The following is a 25,889-nucleotide window of genomic DNA, read 5'->3' on the forward strand; positions in this document are numbered from 1 at the left end:
GGTGATTGTTTTACTAGAGGTGAAGAGGAGAGTTCTTGCTGCTGGGGAGGTGCTGCTGGATTGGAGCCATCATCATTGGTTGTAACCTTCTCAGAACCCTGTTACTTTCTATTAATAAAGTTTTGCATGTTCTCCTATATACTTGTATTACATTGATGTTTTGTGTTTACATGTATATTTGATGTACCCTAATCCATGCATCAGTTATGAGTACTTGTATCTTGTAGTTTCCTCTCTTGTTTTGTGCAGGATCTGTGTGTAGCTGGACCGGAAAAGAAAGCTAGGAGCTGGGAACAAGAGACAAGGAGAGAGGATAAGGATCGACTAAGCGAAAGACACCAGGTTGGTTAATCTATTTGTCCATCTCTCTGTACTTTCATAAAGTGAAACATCAGAACTTTACTTTCAGTTGTTGCTAAAGACTGTCACCTTTAGAGTAGGGATAGGGTCATCCGCATTGGATACTTTTCCCCACAACACTAAGGCTTAGCCTCCTCAGCCTGAGAAGGCTCTCAAAGGGTTAATGATATTAATTAAAGATATGGATAGATGACTAACTCTATGGTTTGTGATTTTATATGTTTATAGGTTGAAAGATGGAGACTTGCTACCATTGGGCTATGGAATCAGTGACAAAGATAAGGATAACAAATAGCTCTTCTTATAAAACTGAGGCTTGTATATACTTCAATGAAAGAGTGACACATTCTGGAAAGTCTCAGTAACTTGAAGTTCATAGGAGTCAGAGCATGTGGGCATGAATTTTAAGTAATGATACATCAAGGTTTTCAAAAGGAAAGAATTTAAAGTGATTGATCAGAGTTTAATACCTAAAGGAAGTTAGAGCATGAGTAACCATGAATTCTAAGTAATAAGTATTAAAACATTGAAGAAAAACATCCAAAGATAGGACCCAAGAACTCAATTCGCCATATTTTAACACTTAAAGAAGTCAGAGCATGTTCCTCCATGAATTCTGAGTAATAAGAATTAAGACTATGGAAGAAAAACATATCAAAGATAAAAGATAAAGCTCAATGAAGTACACCCGGATGCGGGTGCTCCCTCCAGCTATCAATGATAATCCACAACGGACAGACAGCTGGCTCCATGGATGGCAGGCCGGCGGACTGCATGGTACAGGCCGTAGGTATAATTAATAGGTTCAAGGCGAGCGTATTTACTCTGTTGCAGCCTCGGAGTGGGCTTGAATTTATTTCGAGCATGGCGACTATGACAGCTCTCTGGTTCCGGGTTTTGGATCAGCGTTATGGCATCAAGGCATCAGGGTTATATAGGGCTAAGTCGCCTCTGTCTTGGAGCATTGTCATTTGGGTTTAGCACGGGAGACGCCCTGAGGTTTCCAGAGTTCTCTCTACTCCTGGTCATTTTCATTCCATCTGCCTTCATCGGCTCTCTGCCCTCGCAACCATGATTCGTAGAAGAGGCATCCCTTGCAGGGGCAGTAATTCTGGTAACAGAGGAGGCCGAGCTCGTCCCGTGCCTCAGACTGTTGATCCTATTTCATCTATTCCGCCCTCATCTCCGATGTCGGAACCGGATAGGTCTCATCTGAACAACTCTTTTCAGACCTCAAGCTTCTCTTTCCAGAGTCAGCTTAATAGGCCCATTGTGACAATCAATTTCACTGTTTCTGTCTCTGAAGAGGAGGGCAATTCTTCTAGCTCGGCTCCTTCTGATTATGCTCCTTCTCAAGACGACAACATCTTGCTCGGGGACCTGTCCGGACGTGTTTATCATGTGGACCATCGGCAAGAAGACCCCCCGGCTCCGGAACAGACTTAGCATCCGACTCCAGCTCAGGAAAACGCCCCGGTTCCGGAACAGATTCAGCATTCGACTCCAGCTCAGGAAGACGTTTTACTTTGTGGTCCCTCTCACAGATATTCCTGAGTTCTACACCTGGTTACTCATCCTAATGGCGAGCCAGTTCTGGATGAAGATGGTTACGTTACCTGGCTTGCATCCCCCAGCCCAGAAAAGGAGGACACGCCACCGTTGCCAGGACATGTCGGTTGCGCACAGTAACTTCTTGCCGGGAGGCTCTCTTGCTCATACGTTTTGTTTTTTTGTTCTTATGGTTTTGTGTTGGAAGTTAATGGTTGATGACTGGTCTACTCTTTCATCTGATTATGTCGGAGATTTTTTTGTACTGGCCGTCAATGCAGGCCAAGAAAATTATAAGAATGTTAAATCTAGTCTGCAGGACTACATTGTAATTTTGATTGAAGGGCTATACTGTAAAACCCCTGCTTTTCTGGCTGAGGACTGGCTTAGGCCTCCTCTAAGGATGTAACCTTTCTGTACATATTTTTTCACTTTCTTAATAGAATTAGCTTTTACCGAGAAAAAAAAGAAGCTCAATGAAGTACACTAAGAATCTCAGCTTCAGAAAAGTCCAACTGCTTCTGTATATCAGTCCCTACACATCATTTACAAAAGTAGTCTTTTTCTATAACATTTTCCAACCCTTTCTAATTTCATCTCTTGCTTCATGTACAACTTTTAAAATAAGGATTCCATGATCCTTCATCAAGAGAATTTTAATTTCTATGGCTAACACCTATTCTAACCATAAAACAGATTATTAAATACAAGTGACAGCTAACTGACTATCTTAGAGTCCTAATACAATTAGGAATACAACTCCTTATTATGATAACAAAAACCTAATCTATGAATTAAATTAAATTCTTGACAGCTGGTCCTCCTTAACTTCGACCTTGGTGATGCCTATAATCCTCCAGTTGGCCTTCAATAACTTCTCCTTCATCTGTCCTGAAAACTAGGAAACTATCTCCTGCTCTATTCTGGCTGAAAAATAGGTGTTGGGACAGAGCTTTTAACTCCTCATCAAAAATGTATTTTTTAAAAATGAAGGAGGTGTTTGTATACCACTCGGTGCTGAACAAAAACGTCTCTTGATTTTTTTCAATACCTTTCCTACAGCCCAAAAACTGTCTTTGAATATCACGTGTAAACTAGAAAATTCTGATTAAATTTTGAAAAACTGCTCATACAACAGTTTCGTAGCGCAAGTTGAGTCATCAACTTCTCCCAGCTCATAATGAATTTGAAGAAATTGAAAGAGGTTTTTGTAGTTCAGTATGTTATTAATAAAATCCTCTTTAAGTTTTCCAAAATATGCTTTCAATTGCTCAAAAAACCTCTTGGAAGTTGACTACTTAAAACAATTTTTTCTGCTAAAAAAGACTACTTCAGTGATTTTTTAGTGCAAAATGGGTTTTTTACACTATCTGCGCTATGAAAACGTGGATTCGTAGCTAATTTCGAATTTTTTTCAAAATGACTTGTGATATGACTTCTAAACACAAGGTGAGACTTCTAAGACATGGAATAAGGTTGTCAAACTTTGCTTGAAAATGAAATATGACCTTAAAGACTTCTAACCCTATGACCTAACGCTTTAAGCATGAAATGGCCTAGAGACCCTTTAACACCATGACTAGAAGAGGGGTTTGGAAATGAGAATGACACTACTGAGACTCTAATCCTATCACTTATCCCTTTAAGAATGTGATGACTCAAAACTTATTTTAAGACCATGACTAGAAATAAGGCAAACTTTCCAAAGTTTTGAAAAAAAAAATTAGGGTGATAACAGTTGGAATTACTTGTTCCAACAAAATCTTTCCCCCTCTGCACCTCCAATCTGCACAACCAATTCCTTTTAACAAGAAATAGATATGTTTGTCAATCACTATGAAATCAATCATCCAATAAAAAATGTCAAATATTTAACAATCGCAAGCAAGAAATAACATGTAGAAAAAATATCTAACATTTAACAATCACAAGCAACAAATGACATGGATAAGTGGAGGAACTGCAATATATTAGTAAAATTCCAATAGAATTATAACATCATGGAAATGACTACATGGTAATAAAGAAAAGTGGAGTCAATTAACAATCACAAGAAATAAATAACATGGATAAGTGAAGGAACTACAGGATATTAGCTAATATTCCAACTGAATTATAACATCACATAAATGATTATGGTAATATATTATCTAAAATTCCAATAGAATTATAACATCACGAAAAATATTGTGGTAATAGAGAAAAGTGGAGTCACGTATGTCAAAAAAACGATGGCCTTCCCTTGCATATTCGTTATCGTTGTTATCCATGAACACAACAGAATATGCTCCATACCTCTACCTAAAAATGTGTCAAAGTGCCCGCACTCAAGATAACATTCGAAAGCAAGTGCACTACTCATATTTTAAATTTTATGAACGTACCCGCATATTTCATAATAGCATGACTGCATGGGATATTTATTATTTGGATGCCTAATAATGACGTCAAAACATTAAATCATTGGTACACGAAAGAAATAAATTAATATAAAAGAACTTCTTATTGTTATCCTTGTTATTTTGTCAATGTATATGGAATTGTCAATTGAGTGGCTGGAGTCATAGTTGGAAAATGACCAATGGGTGGCTGGAGTCATAGTTTTTCAAAATCCTTTTTAACCGAAAATGACCAATTTTCAATACTTACTAAATTTTCCTTCTAATTTTCTTTTCTCATAAACACCATGTATTAACGCAATAATTTTACGAGCGTTATTTCATCCTATCAATTGAATATAAACAAAATTAAATATATTTTTTCTTAAATATAATGAGCCTGATATGACCTGATATTTGTGTACTACTGGAGGATTAACAAAATTGAGGTATTCATTGAGCACGTCAACATCAACACCGGACTTGAAAGAAAAGTGCATCAAAAGCAAACTGATGAAAAGGAAAAACGAATTCATGGAAATGCTACAAGAACAGATGAGTAGAAGACAAAGCACTTTCAGATATTAAATAAATGATAGAAAAATTATATTACAAATCCATATAATGCCAGAGAATATATTGAGTCTGGTTGGTCACTGTCTTATGTTTTACTTTATTTAGAAAATCATTAGGAGTTATGATCTAAGGAATTTGTCATTCAAAATCACCATTTAGCCTCTAGCTAAATTCAAATATCACCATGTTCCATATATTTCCAAACATTTATTTCCTTATTTTATTCCTTTTAAATTGGATTATGGTAAAAAAAAAAAAAATCAAATATCACCCTCTTCAATATATTTCCAAACATTCATTTCCTTATTGCATTCCTTTTAAATTGGATTATGGTAAAAAAAATGGAAAAAATCCAAATATCATACATGTAATGAGATAATTACTTCTTTATGAAAGAATAAATAATATAATTTAAAAAATGAAATTAAAAAAAGATTAAAAAATGTTCACACTAATATTAAATTTGTCATTCAAAACCACCACTTAGATGCTAGCTAAATTCAAAGATCACCATGCTCCATATATTTCCAAACATTCATTTCCTTATTGTTAGGATTAGGATCCACATAGGCTTGAGACATTTTACATTTTGTATACTATGAAGTCATGGCCTGCAAAGATAATTGAATTACTAGGTATGTGAACTCTATTGAAAGTAATGCTTCCTTCTGTATTACATGTTATTTGGAGTTCAACTGATATTCTAAAAGTCTTATTTCTTATGTGTATGAGTTGTAGTTGTTTCATGTCTAAATCGGCCTACTTTCTTAGGATCTAGATTTTTCCAAGTTAATCATCTATATACTATATTGTAACCATTGCGATCAATAAAGAAAATACACTATGTAATTTGTATGCAACCATATTCGCTCTCTCAATGTTTAACTTGGTGTCATAGCTAGAGCTCTCGGCTTAACTCACTTATAGGAGGGCCCAAGACTACAAGAGAAATGTGATAATAATTTGCTGTAACAATAGGTTAGTGTAGATGTGTGAGTGTTTTGTGTGAATATATGATTTTTGTGTGGATTGTGGATAACATGGAAAGGAGAATTGTGAATATCCAATGTTGTTGTTGCTCTGTTAATGTTTATTGTGGAAAAATCTACGTGTGAAGAATCCAAGTCAAGATAGATCTAGTTATATTTTGTGTACATCTACAGTTTAGAGTGTGTGTTGAAAGAATTTTTTTCCATCATATGGAATACTTGATCATCAAAATTACTTGTCTTTCACTAGTATAACTTGTTATACTCCCTTGCTTACTACTCTAATTCATATGAACACATTATAAAAACTATTCTCAAAGTGTTAGAGCTATGCTACCTACCTGACAACTCAAATTTAGGTGACCCGTAGCCACTCTATGTGACATCTATGGAAGAAAATTGAAACAAGTACAAAGATCTAGATGCATTTCCCAAAGATATAGAGAAATGTGCATGCAATGTGGAGAACTCATTATCAAGCTTGATAGGGAGCCTTAGTCTTTCTCTCAAATTCTAGAAAATTCATTTGCAACAATTTATTTTTGATCCTATATGTAGTTTTATTGTGTAGATTTTAGTTTTCTTATATTGTAGTATGTTATTGAAGTAAAGATCAAATGAAGAACCATTTATGAATATAATAACATAATTCAAAATTTTGGTTTTTTATGTTCTTTGACACTAATATAACATATCGTTAATTTGTTTATGTGAATATGTTAGAAGTTGATGGATCTTGTCATTCATTGGTGCTTCAAAATCAATAGTTACATGTTATCTCTATGTGTATGTATGGATAAGCTCAGTACCTAGACAACTTACTTATATAACTAGAAGTATGTATTCCAATGCATACTACAAGAATAGAAACATGCTCATAGAATAATTTAGTATCAATGTTATTTTTCAAGGTATTCAGGAAGTGTCAGTCCTGTGAGTACATCAATTATGCTCAGAGGTGGTTATATATTAAATGGAGTTCATGTGGCAACAAAAAGTTGTGGCAGTGAATAAAGAGCTTTCCTACAAGATTCCAAAGTGTGTATAAATGTTGATGAAGACAAACCAGACAAAAGATCAATATTGTTGTGTGATTTTAATATTTTTCATATAAGAGTTAAAGGAGGGTGTTCAAAGTAATGCTACCATGTGTATTACAGGTTGTGATTGGGGATTCTAAGGCGTTATTCTATAGATCATTGTTTCCTATGTATAAGAATTGTAGTTTTTCCATGTTTGGGTCATACATCCATCGAGTTCAGTGATCTATATACTATATATGTAACCATTGTAATCATTAAAAATTATATAACGTGTAATTTGTGTGAAAATATATCTACTCTTAATTTTTAAGTAACTTTATACTCACTGTCAATAAACAACAATGTATAAAGTAAGGGGATTTTTTTTTAACATAAGAAACAATTTATTTCAAATATATTGTTAAAATTTACATGAATTTTTCTCCCCATTTTATAAACCATAACCTTTCCACACTTATCTCTGAGCTTGCCAAATACATACTTTTCTTGAAAATAACAACGAAAATTTTCATTGAATTGAAATTTATAATATCAAAATTTATATAATAAATATTTTATATCTAAATATTTGTTAATTTTTATTTTAGTTATGAATTTCAGTTTGATACTTCTAAAAAAAATCAATTAAAATTTTCATTGAAATGAAATTTATAATATCAAAATTTATTTGTAAATTTTTATTTTAGTTATGAATTTCAGTTTGATACATCTAAAAAATAGTATAGTTATGACATCCAACCATAATAAGCATAAAAATATTTATCAATGCCACTTTCCTAAAAAACCATAGCTCATTTCATATGACAATTGTTTATAGACATATTCTAATTAGTGAATTTAATTAGAAGGACAAAAAAGTTGTAGATTTGTATTGTAAATTCAACAAATTATGTGATATGCTAAAAACTAAGACAAGAATCTACCCTACCCATCAGTGGAAACAAAAATTGATTGATGAAAACACTAAGCAGAAAATGAAGAATTTCAAACGCACATAAAACATTTGCTTTTTTTGGAAAGAAACTGCTAAAAACCCCAACTATCTATACTGCATTACCCAGAAGATCTGAGAAGAAAATGCAATGCTTGTTCATCCTAAGAAATTCTTGAACTAGTACAATATGTTTTTCTCAACCTTGAGCTCAACCCAGACAAGTATTTCTTGTCCTATGCCTCATTGACCTCCTTTGGACAACACTTAGCCAAATTCCTAGCCTTCCAAGCCCCTACTTCCTGGTGCTCACAAGCTCCATGCACAAACTTGTGCTTCTGATTGCTTGGTCTCACCAACTTGTGCTCACCAAAACAATGATTAAACTTGTGCCTTAGTTCCTTCTTTTAAAGGAAATTTCTCTAATTAAGGAATAATTTATATTAGGCCATCTTCTGATTGCATGCACTATTTGTACAACTCAGAAAATTATACCACTGATAATACATTGTGCTTGAACTCTAATCTCAACTGAGTCTTTCTTTGAACTGACATGCATGAGTTATTTTGAGTGATTTATCAGTTATCTTATTGATCATTGCACGTGAATTAAATACAATTTAATTCACTTGACCACTCACTAGCTCCTCCAAGAGTTAGAACTAGTTTAATTGAATTTAACTCAATTAAGAAGGATGGGCATGATGATGAAAACTATTGGATTTTGCATCCAGAGTTGAAACCTAAGAAGTTTGAGGGCAAGAAGAAGAAGTTTGTTGCAGCTATTCAAAGGGATTTGGGGTCAGACTCGGGAGATGAAGCAACAATCACAACCACAAGTATAAAAGGTAAAAATTCTGAAGCATCTACTAGTAATTCTACTCAATCTACTGATAATGAAGAAAATGAGAGAAAAAGACATGAGCTTTTTCATATTTGATTTATTTCCAAGCATCAAAAAATCGATACTTTGTTTGATAGTGGCTCACAAGTAAGTTTAATTTCTGAAGCAATTGTAAAGAAGTTGGGATTACTAATCACACCTCACAAGAAACCATATCCATTAGGTTGGCTATGTGATAAAGCAAAGCTACAAGTGACTAGACAATGTAAACTTAAGTTTTCTTTTGGGTCAGCATTTGTAAATGAGGTTGAGTTAAATATAGTTCCTTTGGATATATGTGGAATTGTTTTAGGAAGTCCTTATTTGTATGATAGAAAAGCTATTTTCTATAGAGATGAGAACAAGTATCTACTCGTTAAATATGGAATCGAATATATTGTAAGAGCTCATAAGTTCAAAAATAATTATACACTCATAAACTCAAGGTAGATGAAATGAATTCTAAATTCATGCAAGAAATTTTTACTGATGGTTGTAAAGGAAAAGAAACCTGATAAAACCAATGTATTTGAGGGATGTGATGCTAAACAACAAGCTAATTTAGAAAAATTTGTTTTAGAATATGCTATATTGTTTCAAGAACCTAAAGGTCTGCCACCCAAAAAGGAAATAGTGCATGATATTAATTTGCAGCAAGATGCTCCATTGCCTAACATCGGAATGTATAGGTTGTTTGCTTTAGAGAATGCAGAAATAAAGAAGTAGGTATAGGAGCTACTCGAGAAAGGGTTCATTAGACCTAGCACATCACCATGTGGGTCTCCAATTATTTTGGTGAAGAAGAAAGATGGCTCGTGGAGAATGTGCATTGATCACTGAGCACTGAATAAGATAATGATAAAAAATCGTTATCCCCTTCCTTGCATGATGATCTATTAGATCAATTAAAATAAGCTGTTTATTTTTCCAAGTTAGACTTGGATAGTGGCTATCATCAGGTCAGAGTCGTAGAGCAAGATGCATGGAAGACTTCTTTCAAAACAAAGCAGGGATTGTATGAGTGGCTGGTTATGCCTTACGGCTTAACTAATTCTCATGCTACTTTCATGAGAGTAATGAATGATGTATTCAGACCTTTTCTTGATGATTTTGTTATTCTATACCTGGATGACATTCTTATATTAAGAAAAACGTGGGAAGAATATTTAAAGCATGTTAAGTAGACACTAGATGTTTTGAAAAGAGAAAAACTTTATGCTAACTCTCAAAATGTGAATTTGGAAAACCATCTTTGAATTATTTGGGACATATAGTAGGGGGTGGTGAATTGAATATAGATCCCTCTAAGGTTGCAGTCATTGTAAACTGGCCTAAACCCAAATCTGCTACAGAAGTTAGAAGCTTCTTAGGAGCAGCACAATATTGGAGAAAGTTTATTTCTAACTTTTCCTTAATTGCAGCTCCCTTACATGCTTTAATAGGATTGGACAAGGTGTTTCAGTGGGGAGGCCAACAATAATAAGCCTTTGACACCTTTAAAGAAAATATTAGTACAACACTAGTACTAGCACTGCCTGATCTTCAAAGACCATTTAAGATTGAAACAGATGCTAATGACTATGCCATGGGAGCAATGTTGATGCAGCACGATAAACCCATATGTTATCATTCTGAGACATTTAATTATGCAGTAGTTAACTATCCCACATATGATAAAGAATTGTATGCATTAGTACAGAGTGTGAAAAATTGGAAACATTACTTAATGGTTAAAGAGACAGTTATACATACTGATCATCAACCACTTCAATATCTACACTGCCAAACTAAGTTGCAACAATCAAGACACTATAGATGGATGGGTTTTCTACAACAGTTTCATTTAGTCATCAGATATAAAAAGGGCATACACAATAAAGTTGCAGATATGTTATCTAGACCAATTATAAATGCCTCTAATATACTTAAGCATAATTCAGTATTGCATGAGTGCTACATTGAACAATATGCTCAAGATATAGATTTTAAAGATGTATATGCAACTTTGAGTCAAGGCAAACGAGTAGACGAATTGGATTATCATGTTAAGGACCAACTCTTATATCATTTTGGGAAGCTATGCATTCCACAAACTAAAAGAGTAAAGATAATTCGAGAAGCACACACTTCTCTAGTATCAGGTCACTTTGGTGTAAGTAAAACGGTTGCACAACTGCAAAGGTTTTGTTATTGGCCAAAAATGAATGAGACAGTTTCTAGATATGTAAGAGGATGTACCATGTGTGCTAAAATCAAGCCCAGCAATAGAAAACTAGGCTTGTAAACTCCACTACCAGTTCCTTCTCATCCTTGGGAAAGTGTTTCCATGGACTTTGTTGGAGGACTGCCTAAATCTAGGAAAGGTCATGAATATTTATATGTTGTTGTGGATAGGTTCAACAAAATGTGTATTTTAGTACCTTGAAATAAACATATTACAGTTGAAAAAACTACAAATTTGTTCTTTCAGCATGTATGGGTTCATTTTGGATTACCCACTTCAATAATATCTAATCGAGATACCCGATTTGTTGGGAAATTTTGGTCAAGTTTATGGGAATTGATGGACACCGGGTTGAAGAAAAGCACAACTTTTCATCCGCAAACAGATGGCCAAATAGAAGTGGTCAACAGGACAGTGATCCAGTTGCTCATAGGCTATTGCAGCGAGCAACCCAAACTTTGGGATGAACATTTATGTTATATGCAACATGCTTACAACTGAGCTAAACACTCTTCTACACAGAGATATCCTTTTGAGACCTGTTTTAGTTTCACACAAAGGTCTCCCTTGGATTTTGTCTTTGGTAAGGACATAGCAATTGATAGACATAGTGATGTGGACAAGGCAACCAAGTTCATTGAACAAATCCAAGAGATTCACTAGGAATTACAGGAACAGCTGGAAAAGAGCCAAGACAAGTACAAGGCAAGGCATGACAAGCATCAGATGGAGCATAGTTTCCAGGTTAGTGATCAAGTCTGGATGTATATCAGCAAAGATAGGATGCAAGGTGAAGGTAATAAGCTAAAGCCAATAAGGTATGGACCTTTCTAGATACTTGAGAAAATCAGCGAAAATGATTTTCACCTTAATCTACCAGCTTACATGCACATCTACTCAGTTGTTAATGCAGACAACTTGAGACTATTTGAACCTTCATTAATTGAAGATCCCGAAGAGAAGATTCAATTGCCTTCTATTGATGATCTATTACCTGAATATCTTAATGAGTTGCAGGAAGATACAGTTCTGGACAAGAAGGTAAGAACCACACGCAGAGGGGATGTTTAGTACCTCAGAATTGGACTCAAAGGTTCAAAGCCAAGCAATGCGAAATGGATAGAAATTGAGAAAGAAAGGAAGCAATACCCTCACTTGATTGATGCTTGGAAGAAAACTAACTTTTGGTGGTCCAAAAGCTTTTTCAGTGGGAAGGTCGTGATCTGAATTGGATCGTAAAACTCTTTAAGTTTTCATGACTATTTCAAATTATGCTAAAAGATTCAAGTCTTAGTGTTACACAGTAATTTGTCACCATTAGTCACCGACCCTGTTACCCCTGTTTCCATACATTGGAGGACGCATTCCGGGACCTGTGAGCAGTGACATAGTCTAAAAACACGTGCATTATGTTCCCCTGAGTATGTACTTCATGTTCCCTGAAGACACCTTCTGCAAATTATCCTTGAAAAGTGCCCTTTTTCCATTGGCGTGGGTCCACAGTGTCTTATCCGCGCCAATCACTAAGATCCCCAAAAGGGGGTGTGACCATTGGCGCTCTGTCTTAGAACAACACTCACGCCAACCAAGTTTGGTAATGATTTTTGACAAACGCGCACCCATATGTTTTTTCCCTTCAGATCACGAAGTCTTTTGAGGATAAAATCCATCTGATAGAGGTCGAGAGTCATCATCTATCCTTGACATCTATCCACAGTGGCTTTTCGGAGATAATGTCAATCCACAATGGGTGTCCTGGTGCATTGTATCTTCCTCCCTTCTCCATTTATAAAAGTATGTCCTCATGCATTAGACAAGCTAGTTTTGGAGTAATGCTGGTTGTGGTTATGCTTGTCCTGAGTGATAGTAAGAGTCTTGAAGCATAGGGAGGTTATGCTACCGGAATCCTGAGAGAGAGAAGGTCTATTGCAAGACATACATAGTTGCTCGCCCAGCCAGAGGATAGGTTCAACGTCAGAACCTTGGTTGTATCTTTCTCTGCTTATTATTTCATTAATAAATGACTACTGTTATGGTTCCAATCTCATTGTTCATCATGATAATGTTTGGTTTATTTCCCTTCTAACTGAAATATAGTTGTATGTTAGTGGATTTTATGCTTGTTCTCGTTTCATTCTTTGCATGTGCAGGTATCCATACGCGGGGATCACAAGGATTGTGACCTGCCGGAGTAAGGGAACGGGAGTATCAACTCTTCTTCGACATTAGCGCTGGACTCCAGGTTGGTTCTCGTAATCCGCTTTTAATATACAACTAGGAACTTGCGTAGTAGCGTGATTTGATTGTTGCTAGTCCCATTTTGGGCTAGTGGGATCGCCTCTGTCCGCAGAGGGGATTTACCTCTCCAACACTTAGAAAAGTCAAAGCTATCATAAGGAATCCTTGTAGCAGTTGCAGTTATGGCCAGAACGAAGCAACGAGAACCCTCAGTTGAGCGCGCAGACTGTTGGCCTAGGGTAAAGTGCAATGACACAAAATTGGCAAAACCAGAGGCTAATTTGGGAAATAGAGGTGGATTCTGATACGCAATTAGTGCTAAGACTAATAGCATATCGTAGGGAATCCCCCTCAGTGAAGGAAAGCCCCAAAGTGCCTGGACCTGAAATCACTATAAAATTCAAAAAATTAACTATTTCGGTTCCGTAGTGTGGGATTCCCCAAAACCGACAGGATATCAAAAGGCTTTGAGGTGTTAAGAAGTTTTGACTGAGTCCCACTCGATGCCACACATTGAGAAACATTCATCTGGCGGATGTGAGAGAAAACCACCCGCATCGGATGAGTAAACATCGTGTGACTTGTTCGCTCGATATGAAAGACGACCGTAGGATTTGGGGGGTCCAGATCGACGGCAAAGATGTGTCCTGATGACTGACCAGATTTGACAGGGAAAAAAGCAAGATGACAAGGGATTTGAAGTCTGAAGTGGATGATGAGTTGGAAAATGATTCGTGCTCATGGGAAATCTTGAAGCAAACAGATTTAATGACCATTCAAATATGATTCAGGGAATCTAACACCCAGTTCGTTAGCAAATAGGTGGCCACCTCCCTGCAAGGCGTTACCCAGTGATGATGACGCAAAGCAGTGGAATTAGAATGGACAGAGGAAAGGAAACCAGAAGGCCAGGAAGCAAAAATGAGTATTCAAAGAACAGAATGGCTTTAAAGCCATGAACTGAAAGAAGTAGAAGGGGGCACACACAGAGATGCAAGAAGCTAATAGCAGAGAATAGAGAGTATAAGCTGATCTGACCTGAAGACAGCATCAATCCAGACAGAGCCAGAGAGAGTTAGAGAGATTGTGTACTCCATTAAAGGCTTGAGAGGTTCAAGCAAACTCCTTGGCATAGGCCTGTTGTACTACTGTGACCTTCAGAGATCAAGTTTCAATAAGGAGAGTCTGTGCACTCCATTCCTACTGACTTCACTCTGTTTAGTGAGTCTCGAATGGAGCTCACTGTTATAAAAACTCTACTTGAAAACATAATAGATAGGCCACCACTGAAAGGCTGGACCATGAGACATAGCCCAATAGCATTGGATGAACTCCTTATTAAAAAATTTTGTTTACATGTTTGACTGTTATGTTTTCTCTTATTGCCTCAGTGTCTATGTATTCTAGCAATCTTATCGATCCATTTCATAAGTAACATAGGCACATCCAAGCACATGAGTCTGTAATACCTTTCATTATTTATCCAAGATAAACTCCAGATCATTTTGGCACTCTGGAAACTCATATCCGCTCTGTAACTATCCCACCATCACAAAATTTCTTGAAAAAATAAATTCAAAAACAAAAACAAAAAAAACGAAAAAAAGAAATTGATTTTAAATCAGAAATACCTCCATCATCCAAACTCTGATTCGGCCAATATTTATTTATTTTTTTTTTTTAATTTGGGTATTTTTCAGCAAGGGATCTAGATAATCTATTTGTTTTCAAAAATTTTCCTCAAAAAACTTTATATTTGCTTTGTAAACTCACCACCCAAAAAACTCCTTACTCCTGAATCTGCCAATATCAATGATCACAACTACTTTTGTGTCACAAGACATTATCTCATTGATCTACCCACTAATAGCCTCCTAACTCCATTAATAATTTTTCATATAGGGTCTTCTGGATCTACCCTGAACTAGACCTCCATCAATTTGCAAGAACAACTTCGAATTCTTCTCTTCTAGACTATCTTCAGCTTCGATACCATGTAGATTTTTACTGTAGATTCAATAGCTTATGTGATATGCTAAAACATAATACAAGAATCTACTCTACTCATCAGTGGAAACAAAAATTTATCGATGAAAACACTAAGTAGAAAAGGAAGAATTTCAATTACACATAAAACAATATTTTTTTGGGGAAAGCAATTGCACAAAACCCGAATATCTATATTGCATTAACTAGAAGATATGAGAAGAAAATACAATGCTTATTCATCCTAAACAATTCTTGCACTAGTACAATTTATCCTTCTACTTCCTAGGCAATCCTCAGATGAATACAATATGGTATTCTCAACCTTGAGCTCAACCTGCACAAGTATTTCCTATCCTTTGCCTAAATGACTTCCTTTGGCTGACACTTAGTGTAGAAATTTTGAATAATAAAACACTTATTCACAGAGATTATCCCGATTATACACTATTGCGGAATACATGCATAATACATAACCTCCATTACGTTGATCATCAATTTAGCAACATTAAAAACAATGAAACATCAATCGCATGCACACATTAACACATTATGTAACCCGGGGAAAGCTTACAGCTGAAAACCCCACACTATCTGTATATTAATGATTGAGAACATGTAACAATACATAGTACAATACTCCTCTCATGTATCCAGCACTATCTCCACTTGTTACACACAAAACTAGATCAAATCCGAACAAGTCACAGGTTCAAATCTCCTCCACTGCTTTTCCTGCCTCTGTTGCACAATACAAAGTGAAAATCACTCACACTAAAAATCACGTGAGCATAGGCTATTTCACTGGGCATATACTGCACAATCCTCATGGGCATACTCAATCCATTGATTGTGCAAGATCTCATGCACAACTATTGTCACAACTGATAGCAATCTCAACCTCTAACACCTGTCTCCACAGAATTGTACATGCACTGAGTTAATTGATGTATTCTTCAGTTGCATTATGAGTTAATAATTATTGAATTAATTAAATCAATTAATTCACATCAGTCATCACTAGTCTATTTGCAGTTAGACTAATTACAGCTAGTTTAACAAAGTCAAACTGAACACAACTCCATCAACTCCACATCCAACTCCACAGAACTCAACCACATGAGTTCTAACTGAAGTCCTGCATGCAATAGCTCAACTAACCCACAAGAAAAGCGTATTTCCTTCTGACAGCTGCATTTTCCACATCTGTAGCTCAAACTGAAGTGCTCCAAGAGGATAAGATAATGTTTATAGTCTAAATATTATTATGAGACAATAATATTTGACTTTTCTATTTTTAGCATGGCAGTCTAAAAATAGACTCTGATCACTCCACTGTGAACCAGAAATAGAAGTCCATATATTTTTTCCAACATGACCAATCATCCATAAATAGCATCCTGCAACTCATAGACCATGATCCATATGTCTAAAAATAGACATAGTCTAAAAATAGACTTTGCGCCATAATTTGCTCGCAGGCCCACTTAGTGAAGGCGACTCCTTTCCACTAAGCTCCATCATCTTGTTGCATTCTCAACACTCCCTCTCAACAAGATATGGATTATCAGCAACCCCTATCCTACCTTGGTGGTATTCGAATTTGCTCCTGGTGAGCGCCTTCGTCAAGATATCAGCACCCTGATCCTCCATTGGAATGTATGAAAGTAACATGATTCTTTGCTGCACACAATCTCTGATATGATGGTACTTGATGTCAATGTGCTTAGATCTATCATGAAATATAGGATTAGCCAAGATTTTATTGCAACTCTGGTTATCACAGTAAATCACAGTAGGCTCCAAGTGAGAACCGAACAAACTGACCAGGATCTTCCTCATCCATATAGCCTCACATGGAGCCAAAATTGCTGCCATATACTCGGCCTCTGCTGAACTGAGTGCCATGGATTTCTGCTTCCTGTTGTACCAAGAAACTACTGTCGACCCGATACTGAAGACCCCTCCTGATGTGCTCTTTCTTTTTGTTGGGCTCCCTACCCAATCTAGATCTGTGAAGCCACATAGATTCACCTCATCCTCCTCTCTGTACCACAATCCATATCCCGATGTGCCTCTAAAATAATGCAATACATGCTTTTCTTCCTTCCAGAAGAGCTTGGTTGGCTTAACCATAGCTTGTGAAAGCTGGTTAACAGCATAGCATATATCGGGTCATGTATTGACCAGATACATAAGCGACCCCACCAACTGTCGATAAATAGTGGCATCCACTTCTTCTGCTGAAGTGGCATCCTCCTTCCTCCAACCTCCAGGAAGAGGAGTATCAATAGGCTTGCAGCCATGCATGTTAAACTTCTCTAGTATCTCCTAGGTATACTTACCCTGAGAAACAAATAGTCCATCACTGCGCTACCAAATTTCCAATCCTAGGAAATAATGAAGGAGGCACAAGTCCTTCATTTCAAACTCCTTAGCAAGATCATCCTTGCATGAAAGTATCAACAGCTCATCACCCGTTAGAATCAAATCATCTACATAAAGTACAATGATAAGAAACTTACCCTCCACCACAATCTAGTATAGGTTAGGATCCGCCTCACTCTTGGAGAATCCAAGTCTGGTGAAATAACTGTCTATTCGTGTGTAACAAGCACGTGGTGCTTGTTTCAACCCATACAACGCTCTCTTGTGCCTGCACACATGCGACTCGCTGTTGAAGATCTCAAAACCTTCAAGCTGTTGTATGTACACCTTCTCCTCAATGACTCTATTGAGGAACACAATCTTCACATCCATCTGATGAATGTGCCATCCCATCTATGCTGAGAGAGCAAGAATCGTCTGTATGGAAGAATACCTTGCAACAAGTGCAAAGGTATCCTCATAATCAATCCCCTCTATCTGTGAAAAGCCTCGGGCAACGAATCTTGCCTTGTACTTCTCCACACTCTCGTCAGCTGCCTACTTAACTTTATAGATCCATCTTCAACCCACCACTGATTTCCCTTCCGGTGTAGGAACAATCTCCCATGCACTTTTTTTGACAATCAAATCATACTCTTCCACCATGGCATCTACCCATGCGGGATCCTCCACAGTTTCCTTGAAAGAGGATGGCTCAGTCACAACACACTTGCTCGCAAAAGCCATGTATCCAGTGTACCAATCAGGTAACTGTCTCTACCTGCGTTGGGTTGTAGGTGGTCCTACAACTTTCTCTGCATCTTGAGCCAGTCGCTCAACTTCTGTCAAGCACTTTCGCCCTCTGATGGTTGGTTTTGCATGAGTGGTCTCTTCCACTCCATGAACCTCATCCTGTGGCTGATCCACATCCTGAAGCTCATCTTTAAGAACTAATAGCTCCTCATCTGCATGCAAGTGTGGCTCCCTCTCAAGTGAACACTTCATGGCTTTCTCCTTCTGATTTTTTATATCCCGTCGTACAATATTCTTACCACTATCTGGAAAATACAAACGATAGTTTTGGGGCGTATCAGTGTACCCCACAAATATCCCAACCTCTGCGGTCGGCTCCAACTTCTTCCTAGCATCCTTCATCACATGCATGTAAATGTTAGCACCAAAAATCCTCAAATGAGAAATATCAGGCTTCTTACCAGAATAAGTCTCCTCAGGTGTACTCATGCGAAGTATCCTGTGAGGACAACAATTCTGCACATAAATTTTTGTATTGTATGCTTCCGCCCACAAGTGAAGGGGTAGGCCCTGATCATGCAACATCGCCCGTGCACCACCCACGATTGTTCTATTCTTCCGCTCAGCAACCCCGTTCTGTTGTGGGTTATGGGGAGCTATGATCTCTCTTGGAATCCCTTCTGATTTTCAAAAATCGTTGAACTCGTCAGAGATGTATTGAGTATGTCTCGCTCTTCTTCTACATGAAGAAGATCCAGCACTTACGAGAGAAATCATCAACAAAGATCACATAATACCTGTGTTTTGCTGTCGAAGCTACTGAGAAAGGTCCACACACATCTGTGTGAATTCTCTCAAGGATCGTCATGGCACGACTATCCTTCTCGTGAAAGGTGGCTTTCACAAACTTTCCCAAAGTAAACCCCTTGCACTAATCTGACTGTGCAAGAGTGCCTTTAGGAAGCCCTATAGTGATCTGCTGCAGTATCTTCAAGGCTCCATGGTGAAGGTGACCCAATCTCCTATGCCATAGCTCGCCATCATCCCGGCTCACCAATCCTTTTGCCTTGCATGCCATTGCTGCGCATCCTTCTACATGCAACTAATAAAGGTTCCTCACTCGAACCCCTATCTTCTGGGTTTCTCCAGTTGTCTTGCTACACAGGAAAGCCTTTCCCTCGCTAAAAACAACATCATATCCCTTGTCTTCTAACATGGCCACAGAGATAAGATTCTTCTTCAGTCCTGGAACATGCATCACTTCCTTCAATACGAAGGGTTTACCAGACTCCCTCTCAAAGGAAATGGTATCGATACTAGTCGCACTGTATCTCCCATCATCGCCCATCTCGATGTGCACTCCAAGATCTTTGTCCTCCAGATCAGAAAACAAATCTCGATCTCCTGTCATGTGAAAAGACACACCACTATCCATGAACCACACCGATCCCATCACAATTGAAACCAAGCATGCCATCAATGAAAAATCAAGCTCAAACTGTGAGGCTAGAGCCTCTCCTGCTGCAAATCCAACAACTTTCTTGTTCTTCTTATTCTGCGGACAATTAGTGGCATAGTGTCCGTGCTGGTGACAGTGAAAACACTTCACCTTGGACATGTCCTGCTTCTTTCCTTTCACACCAGACTGAGAAGCTTTCTTGCTCTTCCGCTTCTTTGCTTTGGCAGCCAAAGTGCAATTTTCTTCATTAGGTCCCTTTGATGAAGATCTGTCCTTGGTATTCCGCATGATCTCCTCTTGCATAAGATCTGACCAAAGTCTCTCCCATCGTGGCAATGTCTCCCAACCATTGACAGAGTCCTAATAGGAATGCCAACTCTTCGAAAGACCAAGGAGAGCCAAGCTCACCAAGTCCTCATCATCGACAGTCACCCCCACACTTCCCAGCTCATCCCTACACTGAGTGAACTTCATGAGATACTTGGGCATACTATCTCCCTTCTCACATTTGATGTTTTTAAGTTTATCCTTGAGCGCCATTACACCAGCTCAAAATTCAACCGCTTCTGATCTAAAATTCGTGAGAACAAAGTATTTCTTGTACAAAGATCGAGTGTATGGGCATTCACCAAATATCTCACCTTCCAAAAGAAGGATGAATCCAGAAGCTACCTGACCCGATTACGGACTCTGCCTGAAGAAATAGAATGTAAACACTTTCTGAATAGTAGATCTGATGATCAACAGCTCTGATGCCATGTATAAATTTTGAATAATAAAACACTTATTCACAAAGATTATCTCGATTATACACTATTGCGGAATACATGCATAATACATAACCTCCTCTACGTTGATCATCAATTTAGCAGCATTAAAAACAATGAAACATCAATCACATGCACGCATTAACACAATATGTAACCCAAGGAAAGCTTACAGCTGAAAACCCCACACTATCTATATATTAATGACTGAGAACATGTAACAATACATAGTACAATACTCCTCTCAAGTATCCAACACTATCTCCACCTGTTACACACAAAACTAGCTCATATCCGAACAAGTCACAGGTTCAAATCTCCTCCGCTGCTTTTCCTACCTCTATTGCACAATACCAAGTGAAAATCACTCACACTGAAAATCACGTGAGCACACGCTATTTCACTTGGCATATACTGCACAATCCTCATGGGCATACTCAATCCATTGATTGTGCAAGATCTCATGCACAACTATAGTCACAACTGATAGCAATCTCAACCTCTAACACCTGTCTCCACTGAACTGTACATGCACTGAGTTAACTGATGTATTCTTCAGTTGCATTATGAGTTAATAATTAGTGAATTAATTAAATCAATTAATTCACATCACTCATCACTAGTCTATTTGCAGTTAGACTAATTACAACTAGTTTAACAAAGTAAAACTGAACACAACTCCATCAACTCCACATCCAACTCCATAGAACTCAACCACATGAGTTCTAACTGAAGTCCTGCATGCAATAGCTCAACTAACCCACAAGAAAAGCGTATTTCCTTCTAACAGCTGCATGTGCCACATCTGTAGCTCAAACTGAAGTGCTCCAAGAGGATAAGATAATGTTTATAGTCTAAATATTATTATGAGACAATAATATTTGACTTTTCTATTTTTAGCCTGGCAGTGTAAAAATAGACTATGATCACTCCACTATGAACCAGAAATAGAAGTCCATCTATTTTTCCCAACATGACCAATCATCCATAAACAACATCCTGCAACTCATAGACCATGATCCATATGTCTAAAAATAGACATAGTCTAAAAAAAGACTTTGTGCCATAATTTTCCTGCGGGCCCACTTAGTGAAGGTGACTCCTTTCCACTAAGCTCCATCATCTTGTTGCATTCTCAACACTTAGCCAAATTCCTAGCCTTTCAAGCCCCTACTCCCTTGTTCTCATAATATCCAAGCACAAACTTGTGCTTCTGATTGGTTGGTCTCACCAATTCGTGCTCACCAAAACAACAATTAAACGTGTGCCTTCATTCCTACTTTTACAGGCAATTTCTCTAATTAAGGAATGATTTATTTTAGGCCTTCTTCTTATTGCATGCACAATCTCTACAACTCTAAAAATTATATAAATGATAGCACATTGTCCTTGAAATCTAATCTCAACTGGGTTTTCCTCTGAACTAGCATGCATGAGTTATTTTGAGTGATTTATCAGTTATTAGATTGATCACTACATGTGAATTAAATCCAATTTAATTCACTTGACCACTCACTAGTTCCTCAAACAGTTAGAACTAGTCTAACTAAATTTAACTCAGTTAAACTGAGTTAAATAATTACAATTCAATAAAAACTCAACCTCGGAACCTAAAATTTATGCATCATTCTACATGACCCTAGATAGACTTCCAACTCAAATTTACTGAGCCAAATATGTCAACTTAACTTAGTTAACTGCTACAAGCTACCTTGAGAATAGAGTTACAATTTAATTCAAGGAAAAATTAAATTAGATTTTACAGATGTTATTTTTAACATTTCTTGTTGCTATTTTTAACACTCCCTCTCAATAGGAAAGGAATTCAACTCTATCCTGATTTGATATCTTTGGAATGTTCTACATGCAACACTTCTCTCTAATGTTTTTTTTGCTACAACTTCAGAAACTGGAAAAGCATCCAACTTGAATCAGTATGATGCCTCTGTCACTAGAGTCTTCACTTCTACTAGCTCCTGCATTGTCTACTAAAAACTTTGCTCTTTTGTTGCCTCTGCATTGCTCCAACTCTTTTCTACACTCGCCAGTATCTAACTACTCCTAGTCTCTACCTCTGTCACTCTGACATGTGACTGCATCAACCGCCATTGATCCATCACGCTATTGTGTACTTTGGGCTCACATAGCAAGGTAATGATCCATGAGACAAACCATCTTAATGGACCCTACTCAATTTTTTAAACTCTTGGACTAAGATTTCATATCGCTCCACCTCACACCCGGAGGTATGGTTGCATGTTCTCCTTCTGCCCACTTTTTGCAAAATTGCCCCCTAGTGGAGTTCTCTGCTTGAGTGGAAGTCTCCACTCGATCTCCTATCTCCTTCTGCAATTATGGTTACTCCAAAACTTGTTGAGGCTACTTCTGAGCATGCTTCTAAGGATGCACCTAAGGCCGCATGTTGAGAGGTAATTTATGCTCCCTCTCAACCACCAAGTCTCTAACCTTTGCCTTGGTCCTCAAGGCTTTGCATGCATCTTCAACCTCAAGAGTATACACGTTATTGACTAGAACACCAATTTTTTTCATTTTTCCTATGGAAATGTGCTTAAGGAAAACATTCCCTTAGCTAAATATCACATTCTATGGTCACTCTGGAAAGTTAGATATGCTCTATAATTGTCCTGGCATCAAATTTTTTTTTGAAAAAAAAAAACTAATTTTAAATTGGGGATATCTCCCTCATCCAAACTCTGATTCAGACGATTTTTTTTTGAACTTGGGTATTTTTCCACAAGGAATCCAAATTTTCTATTTTTTTTAAATACTTTCAATAAAAAATTTAGATATGTTCTGCAAACTTGTTTCCCAAAAAAACTCTTGCTCCTCAATCTGCCAATATCAATTATCAGAAATACTTTTGTGCCACTAAACATTGGCTCGCTGATATTCCCACTAGTAGCCTTCTAACTCCATTAAGAAGTTTTCACATAGGGTCTTCTGGATTTTCCCTAAACTAGAGCTCCATCTATCTGTAAGGACAACTTTGAATTCTTCTTTCTATATTATCTTCAGCTCTAATACCATGTAGTTTTTTATTCTAGATGCAACAACTTATATGATATGCTAAAACATAAGACAATAATCTACTCTACTCATCAGTGGAAATACAAATTTATTGATGAAAACAATAAGAAGAAAAGGAAGAATTTCAATCACACATAAAACAGTATTTTTCTCTAGAAAGAAACTCCTCAAAACCTCGAATATCGGTATTTCATTAACTAGAAGTTCTCAGAAGAAAATGCAATTCTTGTTCATCTTGAACAATTCCTAAACTAGTACAATCTATCTCTCTTCTTGCTAGGCAAGCTTGGGATGAATATAATATGCTCTACTCAATATTGAGCTCAACCTACACAAGTATTTCCTATCCTCTTCCTCACTGACTTCCTTTGGAAAACACTTAGCCAAATTCCTAGCCTTACAAGCCCTACTTCCTTGCACTCAGAAGCTCCACACATAAACTTTGTGCTTCCGATTGCTTGGTCTCACCAACTCGTTCTCACCAAAACAATGATTAAACTTGTGCCTTCATTCCTCCTTTTAAAGGAAATTTCTCTAATTAAGAAATGATTTATTTTAGGTCTTATTTTGAGTGCATGTGTTATATGCACAACTGGGAAAATTATACAATTGATAGTACACTCTCCTTGAACTATAATCTCAACTAGGTCTTCCTATGAACTGACATGCATGAGTTATCTTGAGTGATTTATGAGTTATCTGTTTAATCACTACATGTGAATTAAATCCAATTTAATTCACTTGAACATTCATTAGTTCCTCCAACAGTTAGAACTAGTTTAGCTGAATTTAAATTAGTTAAACTGAGTTAAACAATTACAACTTAATAACAACTCAACCTTGGCACCTAAAATTTATGGATCACTCTACATGACTCTAGATATACTTCCAACTCGAATTTATTGAGCCAACTAAGTCAACTTAACTTAGTTAACTACTACAGGGACAAATTTATTCCTAATGTAATTCAAGGAGAAATTAAATTATATTTTCTTGATGTTATTTTTAACATTTCTTGTTTCTATTTTCAACAAAAATGCACAACTATAAGAATAAATCCCAATCCTTGGAAGATAGGCATCAATCAATAATGAATATATATATATATATATATATATATATATATATATATATATATATATATATATATATATATATATATATATATATATATATTTGCAATCGTTTATTTTATTTATGAACTTCAATTTGATATTTCTAAAAACTAGTGTAGTTATGGACATCAATCCATAATGAGCATCAAAACATTTACTTCATAAAATTAAAAAATATATATACTAAAAATTAACTTAGTAATAAATTTATTTAAAAGTATTATTATTATTATTGATAAAAGAAATTAATACATAAGTTAAACATATATAGATGTTAAAAAACATGTAACAAGATTCTTAGTGATGGAGATTCACAGATACTTTATAATGGATAATCTTAATCTAAAATAAGTTTTACTACAATACCATGGGAAAATATCATGGATTATCAATACCACTCACCCAAAAAACCATAACTCATTTCATATGACATTTCTTTAATTAATGAATTTTAATAGAAGGAAAAAAACGTGCATAACTATCTCATTCCTTTATCTGTGTGCAATACTAAGAATATTCTAGAATATTTTATGGGGGTTATATTTCTACAAACCACTTGATAATTATTGATAGTTAAATTAAAATTATAGATGTCAAGATTCTAGGATTCCTATCCCAAAATAGACATATGATCCATGATGATTTTTAACTAGCATAATTATATAAATATTGATAAGCATCAATCCATAACATGTGTTTCATGGCATCTTAGTCCCTACAAAATAGAATTATAATAAAATAAAAATAATGTGTGTGTGTGTGTATATATATATATAATCTATTTAGGTTTGAAAAAATAAATTATGATTTCAATGGTTTTCTATAAGCCAAGGACGAGTGCTTCATACTCTACGTTGTTGTTCATGCACTCAAACTCCAAGAGACTAGAGATTAAATGTTTTATATGTGGCAGGTCTATTAAAACACAACCAGCTCCAGACCCCTCGTGTGTTTTGGATCCATCAAAGTACATGGTACACATATCATCTGTACAAGGACGTCTTACCACATTATTACTATTTCTATTACTATTACTACTACTTACTGTACAAGGTTCATTTTCACTAGTTGAACATGGAAAGAGTTCCAACTGTGTGTCTGGTGGGGTTGGGGATGGCTCTACAAGATAGCACCCCAACTGTGTCTCTAGAAAATAATTGCCAACAAAACGCTTTGTTAAAGCCAAGAACTTATTATGTCCATTGAAGGGAATTACATTGTGAA

The sequence above is a fragment of the Pinus tabuliformis genome, chromosome 9 (assembly GCF_031772625.1).
Source record: "Pinus tabuliformis cultivar Carrire ecotype Pingquan chromosome 9, CPIR1, whole genome shotgun sequence".
NCBI lineage: Eukaryota > Viridiplantae > Streptophyta > Pinopsida > Pinales > Pinaceae > Pinus > Pinus tabuliformis.